Source organism: Triticum aestivum, chromosome 5A (assembly GCF_018294505.1).
Source record: "Triticum aestivum cultivar Chinese Spring chromosome 5A, IWGSC CS RefSeq v2.1, whole genome shotgun sequence".
In the NCBI taxonomy this organism is placed as follows: Eukaryota; Viridiplantae; Streptophyta; class Magnoliopsida; order Poales; family Poaceae; genus Triticum; species Triticum aestivum.
In genome coordinates, this window is record NC_057806.1 from 115,991,332 (window position 1) to 116,000,448 (window position 9,117).

Sequence of the window (9,117 nt, forward strand, 5' to 3'; positions counted from 1 at the left end):
TCACCCTTCCACCATTGCTAGCCTCTCTAGTGTCGCACAACTTCCGCCGGTACCATAAACCCACCATATACCTTCCTCAAAACAGCCACCATACCTACCTATTATGGAGTTACCATAGCCATTCCGAGATATATTGCCAGGCAACTTCCCACCGTTCTGTTTATTATGACACACTTCATCATTGTCATATTGCTTTGCATGATCATGTAGTTGACATCATATTTGTGGCGAAGCCACCATTCATAATTCTTTCATACATGTCACTCTTGATTCATTGCACATCCCAGTACACCGCCGCAGGCATTCACATAGAGTCATATTTTGTTCTAAGCATCGAGTTGTAATTCTTGAGTTGTAAGTAAATAAAAGTGTGATGATCTTCATTATTATAGCATTGTCCCATGTGAGGAAAGGATGATGGAGACTATGATTCCCCCACAAGTCGGGATGAGACTCCGGACGAAAAAAAAGAGGCCAAAAAATGAGAGAAGGCCCAAATATAAAAATGATAGAAAAGAGAGAAGGGACAATGTTACTATCCTTTTACCAGACTTGTGCTTCAAAGTAGCACCATGATCTTCATGATAGAGAGTCCCCTATGATGTCACTTTCATATACCAGTGGGAATTGTTTTTCATTATATAACTTGGCTTGTATATTCCAATAATGGGCTTCCTCAAATTTCCCTAGGTCTTCGTGAGCAAGCGAGTTGGATGCACACCCACTTAGTTTACTTTTGAGCTTTCATAAACTTATAGCTCTAGTGCATCTATTGCATGGCAATCCCTACTCACTCACATTGATATCTATTGATGGGCGTCTCCATAACCCATTGATACGCCTAGTTGATGTGAGACTATCTCCTTCTTTTTGTCTTCTCCACAACCACCTTCTATTCCACCTATAGTACTATGTCCATGGCTCATGCTCATGTATTGCGTGAAAGTTGAAAAAGTGTGAGAACATCAAAAGTATGAAACAATTGCTTGGCTTGTCATCAAGGTTGTGCATGATTTGAATATTTTGTGTGATGAAGATGGAGCATAGCCAGACTATATGATTTTGTAGGGATAAGCTTTCTTTAGCCATGTTATTTTGATAAGACATAATTGCGTTATTAGTATGCTTGAAGTATTATTGTTTTTATGTCAATATTAAACTTTTGTTTTGAATCTTACAGATCTGAACATTCATGCCACAATAAAGAAATTACATGGATAGGTATGTTAGGTAGCATTCCACATCAAAAATTCTGTTTTTATCATTTACCTACTCGAGGACGAGCATGAATTAAGCTTGGGGATGCTTGAGATACGTCTCCAACGTATCTATAATTTTTGATTGTTCCATGCTATTATATTATCTGTTTTGGATGTTTATATGCATTAATATGCTATTTTATATTATTTTTGGGACTAATCTATTAACCTAGAGCCCAGTGCCAGTTCTTGTTTTTTCCCTATTTTTGAGTTTCACAGAAAAGGAATACCAAACGGAGTAAAATGTTTGCGATGATTTTTCTTGGACCAGAAGACAACCAGGAGAATTGGAGATGAAGTCGGAGGAGCCACGAGGCAGAAAAAAGGATGGAGGGCGTGCCCCCACCCTTGTGGGCCCATCATGCACCTCCTGACCTAATTCTTTTGCCTATATATTCCCGCACACTACAAGAATCAGGAACTTTGCCGTCAGCCATGGCGGATGGCAAAGGCACACATGGCGGACGGCAAAGACCTTTGCCGTCAGCCAGCTGACGGCAACACGTCTGGTTGAATAGGCTATGGCAAAGGCTTCTTTGCCGTCTACTGGCGGACGGCAAAGATACAAAGGTCTTTGCCGTTCGCCAGCCGACGGCAAAGAGCCTGGACGGCGCACGTGTCAGCTTAGGTTAATTAAGGGGTTAACGACGTGCATTGTCGTCGGCTGGCGGACGACAAAGACCTTTGCCAATTTGCCGTCCGCCAGCGGACGACAAATAGCATTGAATCATTACCGTCGGCCAGCCGATGGTCAAGCGTGCCACGTGGCAGCACCTAGGGGCTGGCCTATTTGGTAGCTTTGTCGTCACCTGGCTGACGGCAAATATTAAACATTCTTTGCCGTCCACTGGCCGATGGCAAAGCAACAAAATAGCCAGCCTACTGGCCCAGGTTGCACAGGTAGCTGACACATGGCATGTTTGCCATCCGCTAGCTGATGGCAAAGCTTGTTGCCATCCGCCAGCAAACGGCAAAGAGTCTATATAGCCCCTATTTTTCTGTTTTTTCTTGAATTCATTCAATTTGATAGAATTTCACATATATATACACACATATGAAAATACTTTCACAAGCATACCAACACATATACATTCCAAATCATATCCCTGCCATATGGATATGATCATCCAACACATATACATAGCAAATGGTTTCATCCAACACATATGCATAGCCAACATATACAACAACAAGCATACAATGGTTTCATCCATACATACATATATAGGTAGCAAGTTTGACATTGTTCATCGTAGAAAATCAAAACAAGAAGGAATCATAAAGAGATGAGTAGACTCCATCAATGCAAGCTTCCTCATCTAAAGCAAATCTGCAAATTGGGAAAGAAGCAAGTTAGAAGAAGAAGAAGAAGACTATCTAGAAAAAGAAGAAGAACAAGAACAAGAAGAAGAGGAAGAAAAGGAGGAAGAAGAAGAAGAAGAAGATTTTTTTTCTTCTCTTTCTTTTTCTCCTCTCCTCTATTTTATATTCTTCTTCTAACTAAGGTAGGTAAAAATGCCATTTTATTGCTAAGCTAGGTAAAAATGCTAAGTGTAGGTCATTTTAGAGCTAAGCTAGGTAAATAGGTCATTTTGGAGCTAAGGTAATTATGTCATTGTCGAGGAAAGTAAGGTAAGTCTATATCATTTTGGAGGTAACAAAGATTATCATGACATTTTTTAGGAAAGAAAGCTAAGTATAGCTCATTTTTTGTCTAACTTAGGTAGTTATGCCATTTAGGAGGAAAGTAAGCTAAGTATGCATTTGTTAAGGAAAACACTAGAGAATACTTACCCTCGGACAACAAATGCGATGAAGATCGCAACTAAGGTAACAATTGATCCAACGGAATAATGATACCAAGCCTCATTATTAATGGCATACTTTCTAATCTTCTTAAGCTTCAGGCGCATTGCATCCATCTTCAAGCGCGTTGCATTCATCTTCATCTTGTGATCATCGATGACATAGGCAACATAAAACTCCAATGCCATCTTCTTCTCAATTCTTTTAATTTTTTCTTTCAAATACTCATTTTCTTTTTCAACTAAATTTAACTTCTAGACAAGAGGGTCGGTTTCAAATTCCGGTTCACATACCTCATAGATTAAAATATCTCCATGTCAATAATAGTCATAAATGAGAAATGCAACAAATAGTTATGAAAGAGAATTTACCACATCTGAATCATAAAGCAAGCGAGGGCCGACGGGGACGAACATCAAGACCATGGCACTATGTATAAGAAACAATCATACAAAGTAAGAAAATATGAAAGTAACTATATAAATCATACACTCATACAAGTAACTATATAAATCAAGTACAACATAAAAAATTGAATACCTAGTCATAATATGGTTTAATAAATGCTTCGGGATCAATAAATGCATCATCATCACTATCAGAAATGACATGCTCATCATCATCATTAATAAATGCATCATCATCATGTGGAAGGCCACCTCTACGTAATCTGTCAAGCATTGACAGGTCATCCACAACAGTAACCTCTTCTAGTTCAGGCTCTTCTTGTTCCAGCTAAGGGGTGAAGTACAGTTCACTGTCGCTGTCTACTTCAATGTTCTGGGGTGAAGTAGAGCGGTTCTTGAAACATTTTTTTGGAAAGATGCGTTTCTTGGAAGAATTCTCCTTCATATGTGTCTGGGTTAACATGAGGTGCATAATCATCTTCATTGGGGGAGGTGGTCTAACATGTGGTGGCACTTCAATAACAACATCCCAACCTTTGAGATTAGGATCACTTTGACAGGCCCATGGTAGATAGAAAACTTGGGTTGCCTCTTGAGCCATAATATAGACATCGGGAACATCCAAATGGGTGCTTTGATTGATTTCCACTAGCCCTATATGTTCATGAGTCCTTCTAGTCTCCTTCGGCTGGAACTAATAACATTTGAAGACTACGACGTTTGGTGGGTTTGCACCATAGAATTGAAGTTCATAAATTACTTCAACTCTTCCATAATACTCGGTATCTCCTTCGCTGATAGCAGAGACACAACAATTTGTAGACTTTCAGTCGGCCATAGATAGCTCTTTGCCATAAGTACGAAAGTGCTACCCGTTGATGTCGTATTTGTCAAATGAACGGTTCTTATAGTCAAAACCATTAGCGACTTGTCTCAATTCGGCGTCTGTAACATCCCAAATTTTCAATTTGGAATGTTATACAATAGATCATCATTGCATATCATATTTTATTGCATTTTGGTTGATCCAGAAATTTCACGCAACTCAAGGACCCTTGGAGAGAGTTGAGGATTTCGTTATTTTCATATTTGAGTTTTCCTCACATTTTGAAAATAGGATCATTTGATTTTATTTATTTTATCTTAAATTATTTCTATTATAAAAATATGAGAGAGGGAATAAAATTACTTTCCCAAAATAAATAAATATTGAGGATTTAATAGTAAAATCAAATAAGGTTTTATTTTGGTTTTATTTGCAATTTTATTTGAATTTAGGAAAAATGCGCGTTTTCCGAAATTGCATTTAGGCCCCAAATAAATGTTCATCCTGTGCGGCTTGATTTTAGAAGCCGGGGAAAATTTATTTCAGGATTTTTGGAGTCCGTTTAGTATTTCTTTTGTTTTTTTTCTGAGCGTAATTATTTTAAAAAAAGTCCGAACCGACCTTGGGCCATGATCGGCCAGGACTCTGCCTGGCCGGGGCTTTATATAGCCGCGCCCCGGGCCGCCCCAGCCCAAGCCGCACCCCGCCCGCAAACCCTAGCCGCTGCCGCCGCCCCGCGCCGCCGGAGTTCGTCGCCGACGAGGTCGAGCCGCCCCGGTTTTTTTAGAAAACCGTTGGTTTTCATCGGTTTTTCTTTGGTTTTTTTAGATTCTTTTTTTAGATAGATTGGTTTTTTCTCGGTTTAGTTAATTAGCGAATGTTCCCTCGTTCGTTAGTTTTAACGAACGCGTCCATCGTTTAGATCCAGATAACGAACGTTCGTTCGTTAATCTGTTCTTCATTTTTCTTTTTCTCGGATTAAATCCGCGATTTTTCTGGTCGTGATTCCTGATCCGATTTTTGTTCTAGTATAACTTTTCGCTCGTTTATCGGAATCAGGCGATTCAAGCGCCTGGAGTTTCGTCTCAAAACCCTCTTTCCATTTAACCAACTCAAACAAGCTTTTGCCTCTGTAAAATTTGACCTAGATCCAGAATAGTAAACGAAGCTTGTTTCTTTTGCCGTTTGTCTTTCATTGCTTCGTTCGATTTGATTCTTTTTGCCAACCGGAGTTTTTAAGTTGAACTTTTTGGTTAGATCTCTTATTTGAGTTTTACCTATGCATTAGTTCAGTACTTATTGTATGCTTGTTTGTGTGTGATAGAGTACCCGGAGTGCGCCGCTTGCTACTTCGACTCCCTAGGTTTCACGGATCATCAGCAAGGCAAGTAACACTTTGATCATACTTCCTTTTACCCAGTTTTTATTGCATTAGATCAATCCTCACACATTGAATGTTGAGGATCTGAATAAATTGTGGGTTGGGAAGTAGTTGATGAGGTGGAACATATTGCCCTGTTATATTCAAACCCTTGGGAGTTGCTTCTACGCGTTGCTTATATTGCTATGCCATGCTCGTAGACGTGGTTTGGGTGAGTGAAATCCATGACAGATGTGAGATTGTTAATTAATGGTTCAACTTAAGGTGGCAACTTTAACACACATCTGGGTGGACTGAGGCACCTGGGTATTCCAGCGATTGCCTGTTTTTCTTTTGGACCACCACCCAGGCTCAAAGGGATCATGAGATTATTTCATACTAGAAACTTCTGTGTGCAGCTACAAGGTACTATGGGCTCTAGCATAGTTGACTAAGTTGTGCAAACTCTTACAGTGGTAGACTAGCAGATGTAGGGGAAAGTAGGTGTAACGGTCTACCTGTTCGTAAGGTGTTAGCGCTTCTGAAATACTATGTCTCGGTCATCCGTTTATCAAACACCCTGTAGTGCGAGAATCCCAACGGAGGAGATCGAGTCTTGTGGGGAAAAGTGCACAAACCTCTGCAGAGTGTATAAACTAATCATGGTTAGTCGTGTCCCCGGTTATGGACATCTTGAGTATCTAGTACTTGGATTATCATGTGAATCTCATCATGTTACTCTAATTAATTTGTTGGGTTTTTAATGTTGATGTTTAATTGGGATTTAGAGCGTGTCTACACTCTCAATGTTTAATAACCACCATGATAGTTAAGCAAAATTTATTCCTTTGCAGTAGGAAAAAAATTGGCTTTACGCAAAACTGTAACCATAGAGCTTTCCACCAGCCAAATATGCATATAGTATAGCCTTATTCTTTCATTACTCTCTATGTGTTACATTGCCAGCATATTCCATGTGCTGACCCGTTTCGGGCTGCAACGTTCATGTTGCAGACTTTTCAGACAACGAGTAAGGTGCTTTAGGTCGTGGTTCTATACTCAGTGATGCCGTTGGAGTTGATGGACTCACTTATCTTCCAAGCTTCCGCTGTTATCGGTTTTAGATGGCCTTAAGCCATATTTATTGTAATAAGTTCTCTTTTGAGACACTCGATGTAATAAGTGTGTGATTGCTACTCTGTTATAAATCCTTCAAGTACTGTGTGGTGTCGGCATTACTGATTCAGGGATGACACGAGAGCACAGAGATTGGACCGTTTGAGGTCTGGTCACTACAAGATGGTATCAGAGAACACGCTGACTGTAGGACACGACCACTAAGCTAAAGCCCTAGATCACTACTCTCTTCTCATTCTGACTTCTCATCTTTTCTACTCTTTTAGGATGGCGGATGCAAGGAATAAGTTCACGCAACCGGATGAAGATACACCCTTTGGACGTCACTTGAAGGAAGTCACTAGATATCTGAACATAGGAGTACCAAGCTTCACCGGGACTTACAACGCCACTTTACGTGAAGAAGAGTGCTGGATGATTCAAGTTCAAGTTCCAGGAAGGACGTTCATGCCAGTCACTGAGCCCATAGAGTTTTTTTTTGATGCACCAACCTGGAGTCTAGGAAAGAGCATGGCAGCTCACATCGCCATGGGACGCATTGGAGAAGTTTACCACAATGATCTCAAGGATACTATCTACCAGATTTTTGGGCGCCAAGATGAGCACTGGGAGATGATCAGCACCAGGAAGGATAGATCAATTGCAGCTTTTATCCAGGAGTTAAACCAGCACATTCGACGTCAGGAGAACCAGGTGTGCGCCAACATGATAGATCTGAAGAAGGCAAGGACAAGAATCAAGGAACTGGAGGAGGAACTCAAGGCTACATGTGAAGATTATGAAGAGGAAATCGAAGTATTAGTGGAGAAGAATGACGATCTGATCAAGAAGATTGGAATATTTATGGGAGGCCCTACACCAGTAGAAGAAGACAAAGAACCCAAGGAGATTCGCTCGGAAGACTACATCATCATCGACGACACCGACTCAGATCCAGATGATAGCGATGATGACTATGTTGATGAAGCTGGAGTAGATATCATGGAGTCTGCAACCGAAGAATATTTCTAGTAGACCACCCCATCAGGAGTAGTATTCCACCATGTAAATATAGTAGTCCGAGCACTTTTGCGATAGTTAGATCAATTGTATGCCCTTGTTTGATTGAATGAAGTGAATTGTTTGCTTTTGCCTCATGTGCATATGGGTAGTGTTTTCTATTTAGACCCCTCTCTATTCTTAAATCTCATCTTTTCTAAACCCTCAGATGCCTCCGAGATGTGACCCCGGATTTACCTTCCCACCGGAGCTCACCCAGTTGATCCAGCAGCAGAATACATTGATGCAGTTGCTAGTCCAAAATCAGAATCAGGGGAACAAAAACAACAACCCACCACCACCACCACCACCTTTTGATCACTTAGCCCGTTTTCTTAGGCTGAATCCGCCGGTGTTTTCCAGTAGCACCGAGCCGATAGTAGTAGATGATTGGCTCTGCAAGACAACAAGGGAGTTGACCACGGCAGGATGCACATATGCGAAAAAGGTGAAGTTTGCCGCACATCAGCTTGAAGGACCCGTAGCATCATGGTGGGAGAATTTCACCGCCACTTTCCCTATCGACACTATAACATGGGACCAGTTCCAGCAGGCTTTTCGTACTGCCCATGTTTCAGCAGGAGCTATGGCCATGAAGAAGCGTGAGTTTCGCAACTTGCGCCAAGGAGGACGGACAGTTGGCCAGTATGTGGAGGACTTTAGTAAGCTAGCACGTTATGCCCCAGATGACGTTGCTACGGATGCAGCTAAGCAGGAGAAGTTTCTGGAAGGACTGAATGATGAGTTGAGCATGCAGTTGATGGTAGCAACTTTCAACAACTACCAGGAGTTGGCAGATCATGCTCTCATGATTGAAGGGAAGCAGCAGCAGATTGAGAACCGCAAGAGGAAGTATGGACAAGGGAAGTACAATTCTGGAGCTCAGCAGAAGCCACGTTTTACCCCTAGACCGGGAGGACATTTTTAGCATTCCCATGGAGGAGGTAGCTCTCACAATCATAATGGCACCAAGAATGGTAATGGGAATGGAGGAAGCAATGGCCAGAACCGCACCAACCCATCAACCCCAGCCAAGAGAGACCTGAGCCAAGTCACTTGTTTCAAGTGCCAGAAGACCGGACATTATGCCAATGAATGTCCTGAATCCCAGAATGGAAATGGCAATGGAAGCTCTGGGAAGAAGCCAAACCCTTTCAACAGGGGACAGGTGAACCACGTTAACGTGGAGGAGGTTGAAGAGCAGCCGGATGCAGTAATCGGTAAGTTTTGGGTTAAGTCATTTACTGCAGTCGTTCTTTTTGATACTGGTGCATCGCATTCATA